Below are 21,687 nucleotides of genomic sequence, written 5' to 3' on the forward strand. Positions count from 1 at the left end.
ATTTTAACGGAGAGATCTCCTCTCATTGTTAAGGGATCCGTTGAACAACGGGTTCCTGTCCTTGATCTGTGTTCTTTACAGTTTTAGCGGAGCAAGGTCATCAATTATATTGGAGATCGTTGTGGAATAGTGTTCAGTGAGGTTGTCAACCGTGGTGATATGGGGGGAAAGGGGGGAGGTCGGATGCACAGCGGGCAGCCAGTTTCTTGGGGTCAAGGTTCTTAGTGTCACGGTTCCATCTTTTGGGGATCACCGGTTGCTGTGTCCATGTCTTGTGAGTGCCTGGCAGACGGAAGGTGATTGAGTGGTGATCAGACCAGCCGCGAGGGTCTATGGAGGTAAGTTTGACCGCAGATTCCCTAGAGAGGATCCAGTCCAGAATGGCACCTTTCCAGTGAGTAGGGAGGGAGCAGGCTTGGGTAAGGGATTGGTCGGCCAAGAAGTCTCTGATGGCATTGACCTGTGAGTCCTTGGGGTAGTCCCAGTGCAAGTTGAAGTCACCAAGAAAAATGCCATTGGTGTTATGGGAGGCTTTGGCTGTGATTTCCATGAGCTAGTCTGTGAAGGTATCATTCTTGCCTGGAGGGTGGTAAAAGATGTGCAGTCTGCGCTGAAGAGTGGTGCTGTTGCAGACGGAGAGGGCAAGATATTTGCAGGAGTCCGTAGGTTCGGCTAGAAGTTCACTGATAAGGAGTTTGGAGTGTTAGATGCAGGCTATGCCAACCCTCTTTTTTTGTGATTGCCTGTCCAGCCTTATGATGTGATAGTTGGGCGGGACTAGAAGGTCTAGGCAGGACGAAGAGGATTCGTTAAGCCAGGTTTCCGTCAGGATTGCTAAGTCCGGTTTAGATTGAGGATGAGATTGGCTACATCAGCGGCGTGCTTTACCGCAGAGCGGCAGTTGATGAGGAGACCAGATAAAGAGGGGGCGGTATGCGTGTTGTGACTAGGGGCGGAGGTTGGGACTAGAGCGAGGTTACTGTTGACTATCCCTCTGTAGCGGAGAGTGGCTGGTCTAAATTGATTAATTGCAACCGTGCGTATAGGCTGTTCTGTCTTCAGGACAGAGGAGCGTGCGGATTCATAGAAAACGAGGAGGTCTGCTATTTCGTCCTTCAAGAGTTCCAGAGGGCTGGTCATAGCAGGGGTAAGAATGTATGTTAGAAGGAGGGCCTGTACTTCATCCTCTGTGAGGTAGCATTGCTGCCTTTGAGGGTGTTGGTGTCTCAGGGATAGCGGGAGTGGGTGAAGAGGGGGCTCGGGTTGGAAATGGGGTGGGGGGGGAGAGGGTACGGTGATAGCCGGATATTCGAGAGAGTGAGCTCAGTTTGGTGCAGTAGGTTTTTTAGGTCCATGAAGAACTTGTGGAAGCTCAAGGTTAATTCAGTAGCTCTGCGGTGGAGAGTATCCAAATACCTAAGAGAGGGGCGCTCTTGAGGGCAGGGGGCCAACGATGTGAGGACGGATCTTGTGGGAAGAGCAGGAGGCTTAGTGGAGTGGTTAAGACGATCAGAAGCATGAGTTTCCGTATCCCCACGGCAGGGAGGATTAGAGTTGGTGGGTTTAGGGAGGCTACTGGTGGCTTGTGATGGTGAAAAGGTAGACAGGCTAGGGCTTCCAGCGGGTTGGGTTAAGGGGGTGGGGGGGGGGGGTGTTAGGATCCGAAAGGGAGGGATGGGAATGTGGGTTGGGAGGATTTGAGGTAGCGGATTTAGGGAGGCTACTGATGGCTTGCGTTGGTGACCTGGTAGATGGGCTAGGACGTCTAGAGGGTTGGGCTAAGGGGGGTTGTCAGGATTCATAGGAGAGGGATGGGAATGTAGGATGAGGTCGTGGGTGAGGGCTCGTCAAAATTGGTAGGCTCTGGATGCATAGTTGGGGGGCTATGGCGGCCAGTGTTGGGAGCACTGTCTTGAGAGGCTGGTAGGAGGGCAAGTTCTCTTGGAGGTTTTGGTGGGGGAAGGTGCAGGGGGAGCGTGGATGAAAGGGGGTCGTGCACATGTTTTTTAAGGAGAGGGAAGATGTCCGCAAATTTGTTAAGGTCTTTAGGAGGAGCTTGGATCAGGATGATGCCGCTTTTATATAAGGTAATGGTGAGGTCGGCACATAGGTTAGCGGAAGGTGCGATCGTGAGCTTGCTGCCGGGAGGAATGTTCCTAGTATTCAGAAAGTTGAGGAGGATCGAGAATACGCTGCACCAGATTGACGATCTCCTAGAGTAGAAGATAAGGTCATTGATGATTGAGCTCTTGTCCGAGCTGGACAAGGGCTCAGGGTGCCTTTTCAGGATGGAGTGTTTAAAGGATTTCGTGGCGGTTTTAGAGAGTTTGGAAAAATAGATAACAGTGTATGCATTGCCGCCAGAGGGGTTCAGAACAGGTCCGGCCATGTTCAGGAGGGTGTGAGAACTCTCGTCCCGGAAGACAGTTGAGAGTAGTGCAGAAAGTGGTGAGTCAGGGTCCACAAAAGGTCTGTCCTGGGAGGAATGCTTGACTATTGCACCATAATTACAGGACCTGTCAGTGAGGTTAGGGAGATCAGATATCCATGGGAGTGATAAGAGCTGGAAAAAAAATCCAAGATGGCAGCTACAAAAGCTCCAAAAGTCTTCTTTCATAGATCCAGGTACAATTAGAGCAGTCCTCTTTCGCTTTCCATGAGGGTGGATATGAAAGGATGGAGAGATAGGTCAGTCCTCTATCTAGTTCCATGAGTGCTTAGGAGCAGTCTGCTTTCAGTTTCCATGGGGAGGGTCAAGCAAAACCATTAACAGGCTCTCAGAAGAACAACAAAGTTGCCCTATTCCATAAAATGGCTGACCCGGACTGGTTCAGAGGCCGCCATGATGGGGCCAGGCAGCATGCTGCTAAAAGGGGATAGAATTATGTGATAGTAAACTGGCCCAACTGGTGTTAACCAAAAGGAAAACCAGAGAGCGAGTTGTTGGCATAGATCAGATCAGGGACATGAAGAATGGCGGTGATCAGGATGCCAGCCCGCACCCGGGGGTCGAGGACCACAGCGTGATGAAGTAGCGCCAGAGGAGAGTGGCACTTGGTCGTGTTTGGAAGCGCTGGAGAGTGAGCGGCATCAAGTCTGGGCCAGAGAGGGGCTTGTGCGCGCATCGAGGGCGAGGATAGCTCAGTCACTGGCGGGCTCGTCGGGTCAGGGGAGCACCCTCCTTGTCAGCCCTGCGGCCACAGAGTCACTTTGACCGGCGCCATATTTACGTGTATATATATATACATATTACTCTCAAACGATTATATATATATATATATATATATATATATATATATATATATATATATATATATATATACATATACATATACATATATATATAACAGCACAAAGTTCCCCCTCTTCCAGATCTGCGTTCGTGGTCAAAGCCTCCACGGCATCCACAAAAGGAAATACGGACCACCAAGTCAGCAAAGTTCTTGTTTATTTAATCCACAGAAGCCAAACCAGCGACGCGTTTCGAGCACATGTGCCCTTGTTCACGCTGCAGTAAAAATGAAACAATCACAAGCCTTTTTTAAATGATATGCTAATATTATGTTACCACCCCCTAGTGGTAACCTCCCGTGTCACGTGGGTAACAACAGTGAAAAAAGACTTTTGCTGCAAGAATTACATGTAAACAGCACATTTTGAATAACAGTCACAGGTTAAATCCAAAAGTCACAGAGTGATGGCATTTAAGCACACATAGAATTGCAAATGACTGGTTAAATCCAGAATGACTCTATAAAGTGCAGCTATTCCTAATAACATGAAGACATGAAAATCTTCTTAACCAATATCGTAAATTGCCATCAACAATATATCGAAGTTAGATATTACCTAACTTTTTTAAGTTAAAAAATCTGAAATTTTATAAAATGTAAACGACTGACTGTCATGTGCAAAATAGCAAGATCAAATAGCAGCAAAAGGACATTATAAAGTGCATAAGTAGATAAAGTGCAAAAGAAGTGATTGTGGCGAAAAAAGTGTCACAGTGCAATATAGGCCGCATCATTACCAGACCAGAAATGCCATATATGATGTAAATGAACACAGAAATTAAGAATCCTGAATATAAATGGTCAATAAATATAATAAACAATGGCAATCGGAGTCAAAAAATGGTAAAAGATAATATCAAAAAATAGAGTATCAAAAATGTTAAAAACGGGTATATATATAAAAAAACACTATATCCCATATATTTACAAGTTAGATAGACAAGTCACAAACTCAACACTTATTTCATAGAAAACAAGCACAGATGTGCAATATTAGATGATTAAAGTGCAATGAAGTGCAAAGACAATGTAATCAATCTACATAGTGAATAGTACTCCATGAGGCACTACATAAATGTAAACGAGATGGCAAATAAACATGTATATCACAAATAGGGAACCTAACTTGTGATATGCATACTCCTGCTGCGATAGGCGCCAAAGGAACGGGAAACAAGAGCAAATTAGTAAATGAACACATCAACAGAAAGAGGAAAATTATTCTAGAAAATGGTGCATTTCTTCGATGTTGTTGAGCCCGTTGGGCCAACGACTATCGAGCTCTAGGATGAATCGGGATTCCAACTTTCTCAATAAGAGTTCTCTGTTACCACCCTTCCTTGGCAAAGGAACAGATCCGATCACAAAGTAAGTGAGGCAAGACAGATCCCTATTATGGATCTGATTAAAATGCCTAGCGACCGGATATGCAGGGTCATTGTGTAGTATTGCTCGTAAGTGCTGCAATATCCGCATATGTACCTGGAGCTTGGTACTGCCAACGTACCTAAGTCCACAGGTACATGCAAGAACAAACAGCGTGATCGGTTTTGCAGGAGTAATTGCCCAGAATAGATTTGGCTACAGTGCTGAAGGGAGTCATATAACGTGCAGTGGTAATGCCAAATTTGCATGCCCGGCAGCTAGAGCATTTGAAGAAACCCCTAGTTGGTCGTAACCAGGCTGCTTTAGTTTTCAATTCAGGAGCAGCGGTATCCAAATGGTTACCCATAGTCTTAGCTCTTCTGAAGGTGACAAGAGGAGCTGAAGGTAATAAGGTGTTGAGGACATGATCACTGAGTACTATCGGCCAATTCTTATTGAGAATGGCCTTGATTTTCCTTTCTTCTCTACTGAAGGTTGTGATCATGCGAGGACCAGAAACTGGGGATTCACTAGCTGCAGGGATTTCTGTTTCAGAGATGCTAACCGGAAACAGGCTCTCTCTCGTCCGAGATAGAGATTTGTCATAGGCATTTTTCAATATTGACTCAGAGTACCCTCTGGCTCTTAAACGAGTTGTTAAATCTTTAAGGCATAGCTCATAATCAGATGGAGAACTGCAAATTCTTTTGAGCCTTAACATTTCGCCATAGGGGATACCAGTAATTGTATGCCTAGGGTGCATGCTAGTGGCATGCAATGTGGCATTTCCAGCAGTCTTTTTCCTGTGTAAAGTAGTATTGACTCTATTGTCTTTTATATATACTTCCACATCGAGAAATTGGATTCTCTCTTTCTCGATGTGAGCAGTGAAGTTGAGGTTGAGGTCGTTGTTATTAATATCATCAATGAATTCAAATGCCTCTGCCCTGGTGCCACGCCAGGCTATAAAAATGTCATCAATATATAGCAAAAAACTAATAACATGGTTGTCAAGCCATGCTTTGTGGCGTCTCATGAGGACCTGCTCCTCCCACCAGCCAACGTGTAAACACGCGTAGCTGGGAGAGAAGCAGGCCCCCCATTGCCACACCCCTGAGCTGTCGAAAAATCTCTTTGCCAAATGAAAAGAAATTATTGTGGAGACACCACTCCATAAGGCTGATAATGACCTTGTTGTGTTCATAAAATGTGATGGAGCGCTTGGATAGAAAATGCTTAACTGCAAAAAGTCCTTGTTCATGATCTATACTGGTGTAAAGCGCTTCGACATCAAGAGAAATAAGCCACATATCAGAATTCCATGTAATGTTTTCAATGTTGCTGATAAAATCACTAGTGTCTCTCACAAAACTGGGCAATTCTTTGACAAAATCTTGGAGAAAAAAGTCGATGTATTCTCCTACTTTTTCTCCCACACTTTCGATGGCAGATACGATAGGCCTGCCGGGTATGGGTACAACAGCTTTATGAATTTTTGGTATTAAATACAAAGAAGGTAACACAGGGAAATTAATGCACATAAATTTGAATTCTTCAAAAGAAATGAGGCCCTCCCGCTTCCATTGGCCTAACATTTTGTGCAATTTGTTTTTGGCAATTTCATAGTCTTTATGCGAGCTTTTCATGTAACAACTAGGGTCGTCGAGTTGTCGCTTGGCCTCAGTGATGTAATCCGCTTTTGGCCAAATTACCAAGTTACCCCCTTTGTCCGATTTTTTTATGACAATTTCATGATTGTTACTCAACTTCTTCATTAGCTCATCAAAGGCGCATTTTCTATGTATTTCTTTTTTACGGAATTGTTTATTTGATTTTGTATATAGTTTTTTTATATCATTGACTACGCAATCATGGAACACATCCACAGTATCCCTAGGCATTAGGGGAACAAATTTAGATTTGCTGCGGAATGGGCTTAGACCAGCTCCTGTTTGTTGGATGGATATTTTGCGCAAACGATTTTGCGTGGCTTCATCAGGATCTACTTCTGTTGCATCGGTGCCATCCAGTAAATCGTTGGCGTCCAAGAAAGTGTGGGTGTCTGCTGCACTTAAGAGGGCTACATCACTTGTAGTGGTCGCAGGATTAGAGATATTAGAATCGCGTGTGGCCTTGGTGGATTTGGAAGCAAAATGTTTTTTCAACTTCAGTTTCCTGATAAAACAGAATAGGTCCACCCTGGTCATCGCGTAGTTGAAACTTTGTACGGGTGAGTAATTTAAGCCAAGAGATAGTAATTGCTCCTCCGCTTTATTGAGTGTTATATTAGACAAGTTGATGATGGTATTGTCCATTATCTGCGTTTCACCCATGGTTTCTTTTTCTGATGTTGCCCTCCGGCGTGGTTTCCACTTGCGCTTCCTTGCTTTCCGGCGCTGGTTCCGCTTTGGTCTGTTTGCGGATTTGGCTGCCATGATCGCAGAGTCTGCAACCTCTCCTCCACCACAAAATCCATTTCTTGCTGCAGATTTAATTTGGCAAGTCCTATTGAGTTTAAATCCGACATGGAGGAGCACGAGGATAGAGCATCGCTGCTGTAGTCACTCTGCAACGGTGTAGAATTATTTCTGTTGTTGTCGGTTGCAGAGGTTGTAGTGCTGTCAGAGCCTGTGTGTGGGTTGGGAGCAGGTAAGGCACTGCTGTTTGGATTTTCCATGATATTTTTGTTAGAGTATGCCTGCCGTTTGGCATTGTTGTACTTCCTGGAAAATGTGAAAATTCGGCTTTGGCTATAATCCTCCGCATCGCGTGCAAATTTAGAGGCCTTGCGTTCTTTTATTTTCTGTTCATGTTTGCGCAGGTGCTCGGTCATGTTGTCTGTAAGCTTTTTAACTTCTTGTTGATCAGGGTGAGCGTTGATTTCTAATTCCAATACTTTTATTTGATCTACGTACATATATACGTACATATACACACACACATATATATATATATATACATATATATATATATATATATATATATATATATATATCAAACAGCACTCCTGACCGCTTTCGAAGCGGCAACTCAGCAGGCGCAGACCTCTTCTCAGTTGAATTAATTAGGCTCAAAAGTAAAACTATATATATATATACGCACATATACACATATATATACGTACATATACACATATATATACAAGTACATATACACATATATGTACTCCAGACTGCCGTCACGTTCCACTTGAATAATTGTGCCAACGTGTTTCAAGGGGTGACCCTCTTCTTCCTGGGCTGCTTAAATGACACTCAAATCTCGCATTCCTTATTTCAGGCTCCTTTTATTGTTACAAGCCCCCCAGTGAACGTAGCTGAGTGTAGTGTCATTCTGGTGATATATATATATATATATATATATATCCTACTGGCGGTCGCCAGTAGGTAGTTCTAGTTAGGACCTAGTTTCCATAGGAAATCCGCTACATTCTATTGGGAATAACTTTGGCGCCGGTTGATGAATCTCCGCGAATTTCTCAAAAAAAGATGGCCCGCAACGCTCCGCTCCTTCCCTGAAAGTCTCGGGAAGATTTGTCAAGCGGGGGCCGAGAAAAAAGGGGGGTCCCAAAATTTGTTTTCCCCATGTTAATTTCCATAGGACGTTTAGACACGGCTACAGCCCGAACCGCTGAACGGAATTACACCAAATTTGGGAAAATGGTAGGGTCTGGTACGCAGATCACGCTTTTGTTTAAATGGTGTAAATCTCTCCAGTAGTTGCTGAGAAAATTAAAGTTGAAATCAATTATATATCTATAAGCGAGCACCTTGCCGTGCACGAGCTTCAAGCTGATTGGCTGCCACTGTCTGTCAACACTCTAAAACAGAAAGTGTTGGCAGCCATCTAGTGCCTCGGTAGACTGAGGCACAGGAAAGCAGAAAAACCAAGGTGTAGAACTCAAAAGGGGGCAGGGTAGAAGCACCCTGACCCCCTAGGCCTGCTCAGGGGGTCTCACAGCAACCCCCAAGGCAAAAAAAAAAAAGTTGGGGGGAGGGAATCGCGGGGTGCGCGCCCTTACCTCCCTTTCATCATCTTCAAATCCCCTTCCCTCACCATCTTTCCATTTCTTTTACCTTCACTCTTCTTACCCTACTCTATGTATCTCTCTTTGTCCCTTACTCTCCTTACATATGTCCATCCTCACTCCCCTTTTGTCACTCCTCCTCCTTTACTTTCTTTTCCATACTGCTCTTCCCATAATTTTTTATTTCCCTTAACTCACTACCCTACCTTTAGACACCTTGGGGCAGATTTACAAGCCCCTTACACCTGTTTTGCGCCGCCGTTGCGTCACTTTTGTGACGCAGCACCGGTGCAAAAGATGCGCCATGGTGCGGGCTATTTACAACGTGACGCATCTGGTTCCGTCATGGCCCCGCCCGTTCTTCAGAACGTCAGCGCAGGCACGAAATTTCCTTAAGAAATTGGCCTGCTCGGTTCCGCTCCTTCCCTGAAAGTTTGGGGGTGATTCGTCAAGTGGGGGCCGAGAAAAAAGGGGGGTCCCAAAACGTGTTTTTTCCATGCAATTTTCCATAGGGACCTTTAGCCAGGGCTACAGCCCGAACGGCTTAACAGAATTACACGAAATTTGGCAGATTGTGCTTTTTGTTAAATAGTGTAAATCCGTTCAGTAGTTTCTGAGAAAATTGCAAGTAAAATCATAGTGATATCTAGAGACAGAGTTCAGCACGCGTACGGAAATCCGTTCAATTACGAGCGCGAGCTGCATGCTGATTGGCTGTCAACTGTCTGTCAACACTCGAAACCAGGAAGTGTTGGCGCCCATCTTGTGGCTCGGTAGAACCGAATCACAAGAAAACAGTAAAACGAAGTTGAGAAGTAAGGGAAGGGGGCAGGCTATAAACATTCTGACCCTCTAGGCTTGTTCAGGGGGTCGTATATGGATGTTTAGGCTCTATTTATTTTTAAAGAAAAATCTCGGCGTACACATATGGAAAACTGTACAATTACGAGCACGAGCTGCATGCTGATTGGCTGTCAACACTCCAAACCAGGAAGTGTTGGCAGCCATCTTGTTCGTCGCTAGAACCGAGTCACAAGAAAACAGTAAAACAAAGTTGAGAAATAAGGAATGGGGGCAGGGTAGAAACATTCTGACCCCATAGGCTTGCTCAGGGGGTCGTACATGGATGTTTAGGATATATATATATATATATATATATATATATATATATATATATATATATATATATATATATATATATATATATATATATATATATATATATATATATATCTTTCAGCAAAACGTTTCAGTAAAGAAACACGCAGCACACTACTCCATTAGTTAAATGCTTGGGTTTATTTTCTGTAGGATCCCCACCTACGCGTTTCGGACAACAAACTGTCCCTGGTCACGGTACAAACATTAGTCCATCATTACTTTCCACATTAAATACCTGTAGTCACCACATGGCCATTATGATGCATTGTGGGCACAGTAGTCTTATGGATCAGTATAATTCCAAACCATGCAAGATGAAATACCGGATCCAAGCATTGTCACGACATAATTTATACTCTATTCATTGTACTTGATGGTGAATACCAAAGCGCAAAGTGTGGTCCATGGACCGTTAGTGATGTGGCTAAGTTTGCTCACATCATTTTGCGCGAATTATCACCTCCGAAAATTTAAATTTAACTTTGAAGTAGTGGACTGAGTGTCCATATTCAAAGTAATGGCTAAGTGCCTGAGCGTATTGATTATGTCGCTACCTGCTATAGATCAACAGCAATCACAGTGCATGGATAGTTAAAATCATATCATTTTCTACATGTCACATACATTGAATTCATGTTGCTTCAGTTGTAGAAACAGAAATTTCGGCCGGCACCAGCTACAGAAGCTCCTCTCACCCTTGGGACATTTGTGTGTGTGTGTGTGTATATATATATATTACGCATATTACGAGCACGAGCTGCATGCAGATTGGTTTATTTATTTATTTCAAAGGTTTTATATAGCGCTGCTGGACCCTGGAGTATCAGAGCGCTTTACAACAGAGTTAGACACAATAAGATAAAATAGCAATATATGCAGAATTAGCAACGGGATACAGTATTGCAATAAGTATATGATAAGGGGGGAGTGAGAGACAGGTAAAAATTAAAAATAGGCGAAACAATTAACAGGGGAGATAATGTTGGATTCAGACAAGGTGGGGGTACAAGAGTAGAAAGAGTGGATGCTAGGTACCCCAATATTTGTTGTGGAGAAGTAGTTTGAGTTCTTTTTTGAAAAGAGAGTAAGAGGGGTTGCAGCGAAGGTCTTTGGGGAGTGAGTTCCAAATGGTAGGAGCATTACCAGAGAATGCACGGGATTGAGTTTTTTGACATTTAAGTCTGGGTGGGATCAGGAGAAGGGAGTCAGTGCTTCTCAGGGACCTGGTGTAGCCTGCTTTATCTAGTTTTGTTGCAAGATAGACAGGGGTGTTTTGGTGAAGAGCTTTGTGGGTGATACAGGCAATCTTGTAAGAGGATCTTCCTTCAATTGGGAGCCAATTAAGATTTTTGAGGACGGGCTATATGTGGTCAAATCTTTTACAGTCAGAGATAAGTCGGGCAGCTAGATTGAGGACAGATTTAATTGGTGCAAGATGGGTATTAGGGGTGCCGGCAAAGGTGGCGTTACCATAGTCAATCCTGGAGAGGACTAGCGATTGGACAACGATTTTGAAATCATCAGCTGGAATGAAAGGTTTGATTTTCTTGAGGTGGAGAAGGGTGAAAAGAGCACTTTTGGCGGCATTTTTAATGTGGGGGATGAGGTTGAGATTCTGGTCGATGCTAATGCCAAGGGATTTAACAGAGTTAGAGGTGGAGAGAGAGCAATTGAGAGCTTTGATATCATCAATCCAGTTTTGGATGGGAAGGGTATTGTTTTTGGGGGTGAAAAGAATGATTTCTGTTTTTTTGGGGTTTAGTTTGAGATGGTTGAGATGGAACCAGGCTTGTACTTTAGTCAGGGTGTCGTTTAGGTGAAGGATGTCGTTGTGGGATTTGATTTTGTAGTATAATTGGGTATCGTCGGCGTAGAGATGGTAACTTATTTTAGCTTGTTTGAGAATGAGGGTGAGTGGTTCCATGAAAGGGTTGGGGAAGGGATGGATCTTTGAGGGACCCCAAGTGAGACAGGTTGAGGATTAGAAAGGAAGTGGCTAAGCTTGATTTGCTGTGATCTGTTTTGAAGGAATGAGCAGAACCATTTGTGTACAGTGCCTTCCAAGCCAAATCGAACTTTGAGGGTGTTTAGAAGGGTGGGATGATGGACAGTATCAAATGCCGCCGAGAGGTCAAGGAGGATCAGTAGTGAGGATTCACCTTTGTCAAGGGAGCGATGAATGTCATCTGTGATATTTAACATTGCAGTTTCTGTACTACAACCTTTTCTGAATCCTGATTGAAAAACATCAAGGAGATTGAAGTCAAGGATATGGTTCTCAAGTTGTGATAGGACACATTTTTCTAGGGCTTTAGAGAGGACAGGAAGGTTAGAGATAGGGCGTAAGTTGTTAAGGTCGTTTGGGTCTGCAGAGGGGTTTTTCAGGATGGGAGAGATTTGACCAAGCTAAAGGGAGGCTGGGACGCAACCAGTGGCAAGGGAGGAGTTGATGATGTTGGTCCAAATAGGGGGCAATGGTAGATTTGAGGTCTTGGACCAAATGGGCGGGAAGAGGATCTTTGGAATGAAAGGAAGGTTTGAGTTTAGTCATGATGTTAATGATCGAAGACACTGAAACTGGACTAAATTCACTCCAAGAAGCATTGTTTTTAGTTATGAGTCCATTAGGAGAGAGGTCTAGATGCGCGAGAGCCGGAAGGGTTAGAGATGCGTCGAGGAGAGTGGGAAGAGTTGACTTAAGAGACATACGGGTGTTGGAGAGGGTGTGTTGTATGTGGGAGGGTTGGAGAGAGGGGGGGAGGGAGGAGAAGGATAGTTCTATCTTATTGACTTTGTTACTAAAAAAGCTGGCGATTTCTTCGCATTTGTCAATAGAGGCTGAGATTTTAGGAGGGCCAGTGGAGGTTTGTTTTTTAACGATGCTAATGAGTTCCCTAGGTCGGTTTTTAGCTTGGTCAAGTTGTGACCGGAGAAAGGAGGCTTTTTTATTGTAGATGTGTTTTTTGTATTGGGCTTTGGCAGTTCTGAGGAGGGTAAGATTGTCATCGGTGGGATAATAAACATGTTCAGATTGTCTTAGGGATCTTCTTTCATTATTAAGTTCAGAGTTGAAACAGGATTTGGGAGGGTTGTTTTTTTGTTGTTTGAGTTTAATTGGGGCAATTCCGTCAAGGGCTTGGAGAATAGAGTTATTATAATGGTTGGTTAGGTCATTAGTACTGTCAGAGAGAGGAGGGGGAAGTAAGCAGGTTTTAATTGTGGATTCCAGTTCATCAAGAGGGATAAGGTGAAGGTTGCGTGTAGGTTTCTTAGGTAGGGTGTTGATGGGGGTGGGGTGATTCGTGGGTCTGTTCACGTTGAAGAGGACGAGGTAATGGTCAGACCAGTCGATAGGAAGTATACTAGAGAGGGAGGCTAGATCATTGCTAGTTATGATAGCATCTAGGGTGGAACCTTTGTTGTGAGTGGGGAAATGGCAGAGTTGGGTCATGTTGGTGATGTCCATGGTATTCTTAAAAGTGATGATAGCAGGGTCATCAATTTTATTCCAGTGGACGTTGTAGTCACCAAGGAAGATATTATTAGAGTGTGATAGAGATGATTGGATAATGAGGTCAGACATCTCTTCAGTAAAAGAGATACTATTTCCAGGGGGGTGGTAGATGGTGTGTAGCCGAGTGGTGGGGGAGTCGTGAATAAAGAGATCTGTGCAAAGGTATTCAAAGGATGAAGGGTCTTGTGACTCGTCAAGCGTGATGTTATGTTCAGTTTTAAAAATTTGTGCAAGTTCTCCTCCTGTTTGCTTGATTCGATCTTTCTTGATGATTGAGTAACCTGGGGGAATAAGCAAGTCGAGGATCGGAGTGGAGTGGGCGGTAAGCCAGGTTTCAGTTAGGAATGCTATGTCGATGTTTTCGCTGAGAATCGTTTCTGCAATCTCAGTGGCGTGGCAGGAGGCGGATCGGCAGTTGATCAACATGCAATGTAGGGGAGAGGGGTCAGGTTGTTGTGTTGAGGGACAGGGGGGGGGTAGGTCTCAAGTGCTGGGTAGGTCTAGGGGATTTCGTGAGAAGGGGGAGTCTGCTTGTACCTAGGAGAACTGGGGTAGTAGATTGATGAGAGGGGATAGGTCTCAGAAGTTGGGAAGGTCTAGGGGATTTCGTAAGATGGGGGAGTCTGCTTGTACCTAGGAGAACTGGGATAGTAGATTGATGAGTGGGGTGCAGAGTGGAAGTAGATTGAAGAAGAAGTGGCTTAGTGGAAGAGGGTGAACAGGGAGCGGAAGGTAAGTTCGTGGAAGTTATAAATTCTGAAGTTGTTAGGCACATATCCAGTTGAGGATAGTGGGGCATGATGGCATTATGGATTGGAATGATTGAGGAAGGTTGATCAGGTGTGGAACTGGTGGAGGAGCGGTTAGTGAGTGGAGGAGTGTTGATGTTAGTAATCACGTTAGGGGGGTAGAGGGTTGAAGAGTTGGGATTGGGATTGGTGTAAATGAGTGGGGATAGGGTGTATTGTGAGGGAGTCGGAGAAAAGGTATGAGTAGAGGCGATAACTTTAATTAGAAGATAGATAGCGCTTCTGAGTGAGGAAAGTTCTGCAACGAGGGATGAAAGGAGAGGTTCGCTGTAAGGGGGTGTTGAGGTGTGGATTGGATTAGGTTGAGGGGGAGGATCTTTATTGGAGAGTGGGAGTGTATAGGAGGTGGATGTGAGAGAGGTATTACTATTGGGCGAGCAGTTTAGTGGAAGTGGCGTGGGGGCAGTAGGAATTGGCGTAGATGGAAGATTGTGTGTACTTGAGGATAGTAAGGGGGTGAGAGAGAGGGGTAATGTTTGAGGAGGTGTGGGAGCAGTTAGAGAAGTATGGAGTTTGCATTAGAGTGGGGTGAGGGGACGAGGAGAGATCGGAGATGAGTTGGTATTGGAGTCATAGGAAGGGAGGTGCGTAGCAGAGAGTGTAACATTGGAAAGGGGGGTTTCCGGGGGGTGAGTGACAGAGGGCGAAGGGAGGGAGGGGGTAATGAGGTTGGAGGGAGAAGAGGAGGATGGTAAGTCTGGAAGGGGTGAACGGAGGGAAGGGGGAATGAGGGAAGAAGGTGGTAAAATTTGGGGTGAATCAGGGAGACGGGAAGAGGGAGCAGGGGAGAAGATGGAGTTATAGGAAGGGAGGTGCGTAGCAGAGAGTGTGATATTGGAAAGGCGGGTTAACGGGGGGTGAGTGGTAAAGGGCGAAGGGAGGGAGGGGGTAATGAGGTAGGAGGGAGGAGAGGAGGAGGGTAAATCTGGAAGAAGTGAAAGGAGGGTTGGGGGAATGAGGGGAGAAGAAGGTGGTAAAATTTGGGGTGAATCAGGGAGATGGGAAGAGGGAGCAGAGGAGATGTTGGGGGGTGATGAGCCGTGTGAATGAGGCGGTGAAGGGGTAGGATTCAATGATTGTGTGAGGGATAGGGAGATAGCGCTAAAGTGTTCAAAGATATCGAGGTTATTTTCTTATGCTTGAATGAGAATGTTTCCGGATTTGAAGATGGAGATATCTATTTCACTCGGAAAGGAGGGAGATGGCGTGGTGGAGAGTTTCAGGCCGGATGGGAAGTCAGTATCTTCTACAGTTATTTATTCATTTCCTACATACACATTTTTGCAATATTATTTTTTTTATAGCAGATTGTCAGAAGGCTCCAACTCTTCGCAGGGGCAGTTGTGACGAATGTCCCCATCACCTCTCTACCGGTACTCCCGCTACTAAGAGCAAGACCACCAGCAGGGCGGGGAAAGGGGAATTGGACAGAGAAGAGAAACCTTGGCTCCACTGTCACCTGCACCTTCTAGGGACTGCGTATAAACTTCCTGCTGTCTTCCTTTGGAGGTGCCTAATACACAGAGTAGGGAAAGAAAGAGAATATACCACAAACCTTCTTACACTAAGCAGTCTTTCCTAAAAGGTAAAGCAAAACTTGTCCTACCAGTTCTAGCCAAGGTATTTGCCCCTCTTCTATTAATGTGGTAAGTTTCTGGCAAGGCTTCTAGCTGTGAAAGAATGCACAAACATTAGTCTCGATTCCTCAATGTTTCTCCTTCTATCTTCCTCAGTTCTAAACTATTACCTGTAAGCCTTCCGCCAGATATGGTCTTGGGGGTTCAGTAAAGAAGGTCTTACATTCTCTGGTGCGAAGCGAAAAACTGTTCTCCAATTGTTTCCTCAGTCGCGCGCAAAAGGGGACTAGGTAGGAAGGTAAGGGAAGGAAAAGAATAGGGAAAGCGCAAGTAGGAAATGTCCAGGGGAAATACTCTAGTTCTACGCTGTAGTTCCTGCGCACTGTAGCAATTATTTACATTGAGAGTAACTGCCTTACTTGTCAATACTGCAAAATCTCTTCAGAAAAGAAGCCTTATCTTCTCTGTGGTAGAATTTCACAGGATACTGGATATTCTCTGGAACCTGTTAGTCAATGACTTGCTGAACCAACTCTACGACCCTTCAGTTTATAGGACAGTCGTAAACGCTGCTGCTCTATGACTCCTTCCTTATGCTGACACCTCTTCGAACTATGAGAGCGCTCAGCGGGAAATGAAATTCTCGAATAATTAATTTCTAAGACAACTCTGATAGAGTCTTCTAACTCTCTTCAGTTCCTAACTCCGACAACTCCAGTCATGAATTTCTGATGCGGAGCGGCGGCAAGGAACAGCTGCTGGTACGAAAATCTGCGTTGAAGTGCGCAGTTAGAAGCGCGCGACTTCCTGACAATCACTAGAGGGCGCACCACCCGACTTGGTCTAAAGGAACCTAACGCTGCCATCTTATGGGAAGTGAACTATTTACAAACGTTAGGCATTTTCTGTAATCCCTCAAGATTTCCCTAGAAATACTGAAGCTTCTCAGAGGAACAGGGAAACCAGACATTAGCCCGAGTAAAACGGGACATTGCCAGAGAACTGAATTGTCGTCGTGAAGAGCTAACAGTGGCGACTCGGTGAATCCTGACAGTACCCCCTCTCAAGGACCGATTCATCGGTCCTGGTTTGAGTGGAAATCTAGAATGAAAACGTTTTAGCAGTTGAGGGGCATGGATAATAGCAACATGTTCCCAGGACCTCTCCTCTGGTACTTGGAGTCTAAAATGTCTTTTACCTCATATTCAGCATGTCCTTGAATGTTAAGTGGGTCTGGAGGTTTACTTAGCCGCATGGGTGATTTGATCTTTTTCAGTAAGGACACATGGAACACAGGATGAATACCTATCTTAGCTGGTAGTTTCAAGCGCACTGTAACTGGTCCTAACACCTTGTCTACTTGATAAGGACCCACAAATCTCGGTTGGAACTTCCTGTTACCCTTCAAATGGAGATTCTTAGTGGACAACCACACCTGATCTCCTACCTGATATTGTGGGGAAATTTGTCTATGTGTATCTGCAAATCTTTTGTAGGAGGATTTAGCTTTGACCAAATTTTGCTCCGCAGATTTATGTAAGGAGCTCAGATCTGAAAGTACTCTCTTAGCTGCAGGAACCCCTAACTCCTCCTGTGTGACTAAGAAATTTGGATGCCGACCGAAGTTTAAATAAAACGGAGAGTACCCTGTAGAAGCACTCTTCGCATTATTGCAAGCAAACTCAGCCATCCACAATTTATCTGACCACTTCCCGCCTTGATCCATCAAAAACAGCCTCAGGTACTGTTCTAATTCTGGATTGATTCTTTCCATCTGCCCATCTGATTCGGGGTGGTAGCTAGTGGACAACCTACTCTCAATTCCCAACCCTTTCAGATACGCCCGCCAGAAGTGAGAAATAAATTGGGGGCCACAATCAGAAACCACAATCTTGGGGACACCATGAATTTTCACAATATTTTCACTGAAGGCTCGAGCCAACTCAGCTGCCGTTGGAGTGCCTGACATTGGGATGAAATGACTCATTTTAGTGAAGGTATCTACAATCACCAATATCGTGTCAAATCCCTTACTTAACGGCAGATCTACTATGAGGTCCAAGGAAATAGTATGCCATGGTTAAGTTGGGGTGGGCAGGGGCTGCAATAAGCCCTGTGCAGCCTGTCTACTAGATTTACTTCGAGCACATGACTCACAAGACTGTACATATCTTTTGATGTGAGCGGACATCCCAAGCCACCAGAAATAACGCTGCACCAACTCCTGGGTTTTCGCAATACCTTTGTGACCAGCCAGCGGATGATCATGGCAGCTCTGTAACGCCTTTTCCTGTAAGATGGTCGTAGGAAGATATAAGGCTTCTTTAAAATAGGGTAGCTGTTGCCGACAATGTCTTTCTTCTCCCTGCTGGACCCACTGCTGGATGTCCTCCGCAGATAAGCTCTTACAAACCTCTTCCTGGAAGTTATCTAAGGAAAGAGCACACACTATCTTGGCTTCAGGGATTATTGGTCTCGCTTCCACAGTATGTTCAGATTCTTCAGTATGCAATCGGGACAATGCATCCGCTTTCCCATTCTTAGGACCTGGTCGATAGGTAATCACGAAATCAAAATCCGCAAAATAAAGAGACCAACGAAGCTGTCGTGGCGTTAAGGTCTTGGTGGTTTTAAGGAACTGTAAATTCTTGTGATCCGAAAAGACTAACTGTATGCCGTGCTCCTAACAAATAATGTCTTTAGTCGTCGAAGGCGTCTTTCACTGCTAATAACTCTTTCTCAGTGATGGTGTAGTTCAACTCAGCGGAATTCAGTTTTCTCGAACGGTAAGCTACCGGATGAAGTTGTCCAGTGGCTGAGTGGCGCTGAGAAAGAACTCCCCCAATCGCTTGATCCGAAGCATCGGCTTCCAAGTAAAAAGGTTCGGCAGGATCAGCATGCAAGAGAATGGGGGCCGAAACAAATTTTTTCTTCAAAACTAGAAAGGATGTATTGGTCTCGGTAGTCCACTCAAATTTGACTCCTTTCTTCAGAAGACCGGTGATGGGGGCAATCAGCTGAGAGAATCCCTGAATAAATCGTCGGTAAAAATTGGCAAAGCCCAAAAACCTTTGAATTTCTTTAACATTTTTCAGAGCTGGCCAATCCTCCACTGCTTTCACCTTTCCTGGATCCATCGTAACCCCCTGAGGGGAGATAACAAATCCCAGGAACTCCACATTTTTCTAGTTTGACAAACAGATGATTAGACTGTAATCGCTCCAGGACCATCCGCACATGCCGAGAATGTTCCTGGGTGTTCTGGGAATAAATTAAAATGTCATCCAGATAGATGATCGCAATCTTATCAATCAAATCACTCATGATGTCATGATGAAATGCTGGAACACCGCGGGGGCATTGAAAAGGCCAAATGGCATAACACAGCTTTCGAAAAGACCAAACTTGGTTCGAAAAGCGGTCTTCCATTCATGCCCTTGCTTCATACGGACCAAATGATAAGCTCCTCGCAAATCAAGTTTAGTGAAAATTTGAGCTTCTTTTATTTGATCCAACAGGACGGAAATCAGTGGTAACGGATATCTATTCTTGATGGTGATTTGATTTAGAGCGCGATAATCTATGCAAGTTCTCAAACTTCCTTCTTGCTTCTTCGGAATAAAGAACAGTGGCGATGATACTGGTGACTGGGAAGGTCTAATAAATCCATTTGCCAGATATCTATCCAAGTATTCTTTAAGATGTTCGTTTTCCGCTTTCGTAAGAGCATAAATCCGGCTACAAGGGAGAACTGGTTCCAAATCAATGGTGCAATCATAAGCACGATGAGGTGGCAACTGGTCTGCTTCCTCTTCACTAAATACTGTCTCCAAATCACGATACTCTAAAGGAATTTCTTCAGTAGTAACCGCTCCAATAGATTAACCTCCAAAAGACAACATCATAGATTGTGTGGGTTCTTCCGCCAGTGACTTAGGACCATAACAGTGAGATAAACAAAATTTTGATTGCAAACTGACTGTTCGATTTTCCCAGTCTATGGTTGGGTTATGAAGAGCTAACCAAGGCAATCCAAGGATCAGTTGGAATTGTGGGGCGTTGATTAAATTAAATTGTAACACCTCACGATGACCATCCGCTTGAGTTAACTCCAATTCTTCTGTATGACTGGTGATGGGTCCAGAAGTCAGGTTGGTACCATCTACTGCTTGTACGGTATCCGGTCGATCTTTCCTGATTGCTCGAATTCCCATCTGACTAGCATATCCTATATCACAAAAGTTTCCAGTGGCACCTGAATCCAGCATAATGGCCACTCCCGAGATCTGATGTTCACGAAATTGCAAAGTCACATGAAGAATCACATGAGGTGTCATAGTTTGGAGAGTATTTAAAATCAGGTGAGGTTCTGGAGTCGGCTTGTCTTCCTTCACCACCAGAGCGACTCCGCCTACTGATGGTTCACCTTGTTTCCCTTAAACGGAGTCTTGGGCCGTTTGATGCATTCCTTGACAAAATGGCCTGAAGCTCCACAATATAAACATAACTTTTTCAACCTCCTTTGTTCCTTTTCTTCTTTACTAAGTGGACCACGGACTGTTCCAATCTGCATAGGCTCCGATTCATTACTTCCCCCCGATCCTTTCTCAGTCTTCGCTCTGTTAAAGCGAGGGAAATTCACCTTCCAATCCCTCTTTTTTTCACCTTTTCGTTCTGAATTGCGAAAATCCAATTCCAACACCAAATCCACCAGAGCGGACAATTCTGTGGGTCGAATGGGAACTTGAGCCAACGTATCCTTGATTTCGTCCCTTAATCCACGGTAAAATAGAGCTGCTCTTTTTTCCTCTGGCCAGCTGGTCTCCAGGATCAATTTGTTAAACTGCGTAAGGTAAGTAATTAGATCTTTAGACCCCTGCCGCAGTTCCAACAACTCGTTATCGGTGGCCTGAGAAATCCTTCTCCGATCAAAAATCCTAAGAAACTCGGCCTTAAATTTAGTGAAGTCACAAAGCAGGGGTTCATCTTCACTAACCAAAGGCATAGCCCAATTAGCGGCATCCCCACTTAAATATGATAAAATAAACGCTACCCTAGATTGAGCATCAGGGAACAGGGTAGGACGGCACATGAAATGGAGGGAACACCGAGTCAAAAAATATTGTGCCTTCTGAGGATCCCCTGAAAACCGCTCGGAGCTGCCAAAGGAATCAAAGGGGATACCGAATGGATTACCTGTGCAACGGCCTTAGCGTCTGTATTTAAACCACTTGTACTAGAAACTGAGCGACTCTGTACTGGATTTCCCATGGCTAACCCGTCTACCTTCTGTGCCAATAGTCTTCTCTCCTGACGAGAAGCCACTAACTCTAATTTTAAGCTCTGATTTTCCTCCCGAACTGCTCCTAAGTCTCTCTGTATTCCTACTAATATCTCCCCTAAATCTGTTAAATTCATTCCTTCAGCCATACTGCTCGGGCGAAGGAAGTACGTGGGCACTTCAATCTGTCAGAAGGCTCCAACTCTTAACAGGGGCAGTTGTGATGAATGTCCCAATCACCTCTCTACCGGTACTCCCGCTACTAAGAGCAAGACCACCAGCAGGGCGGGGAAAGGGGAATTGGACAGAGAAGAGAAACCTTGGCTCCACTGTCACCTGCACCTTCTAGGGACTGCGTATAAACTTCCTGCTGTCTTCCTTTGGAGGTGCCTAATACACAGAGTAGGGAAAGAAAGAGAATACACCACAAACCTTCTTACACTAAGCAGTCTTTCTTAAAAGGTAAAGCAAAACTTGTCCTACCAGTTCTAGCCAAGGTATTTGCCCCTCTTCTATTAATGTGGTAAGTTTCTGGCAAGGCTTCTAGCTGTGAAAGAATGCACAAACAGTCTCGATTCCTCAATGTTTCTCCTTCTATCTCCCTCAGTTCTAAACTATTACCTGTAAAGCCTTCCGCCAGATATGGTCTTGGGGGTTCAG

General features: G+C 44.6%; 1 protein-coding gene across 9 annotated transcripts in view; it reads right to left on the reverse strand.

Annotated features, from left to right (window-relative positions):
- VMP1 (vacuole membrane protein 1) overlaps nucleotides 1-21,687 on the reverse strand; it is an 864,072-nt gene that overhangs the window by 451,554 nt on the left and 390,831 nt on the right. The gene's annotated exons all lie outside the window — the stretch shown is intronic.

This window comes from Lissotriton vulgaris, chromosome 2_1 (genome assembly GCF_964263255.1).
Source record: "Lissotriton vulgaris chromosome 2_1, aLisVul1.2, whole genome shotgun sequence".
In the NCBI taxonomy this organism is placed as follows: domain Eukaryota; kingdom Metazoa; phylum Chordata; class Amphibia; order Caudata; family Salamandridae; genus Lissotriton; species Lissotriton vulgaris.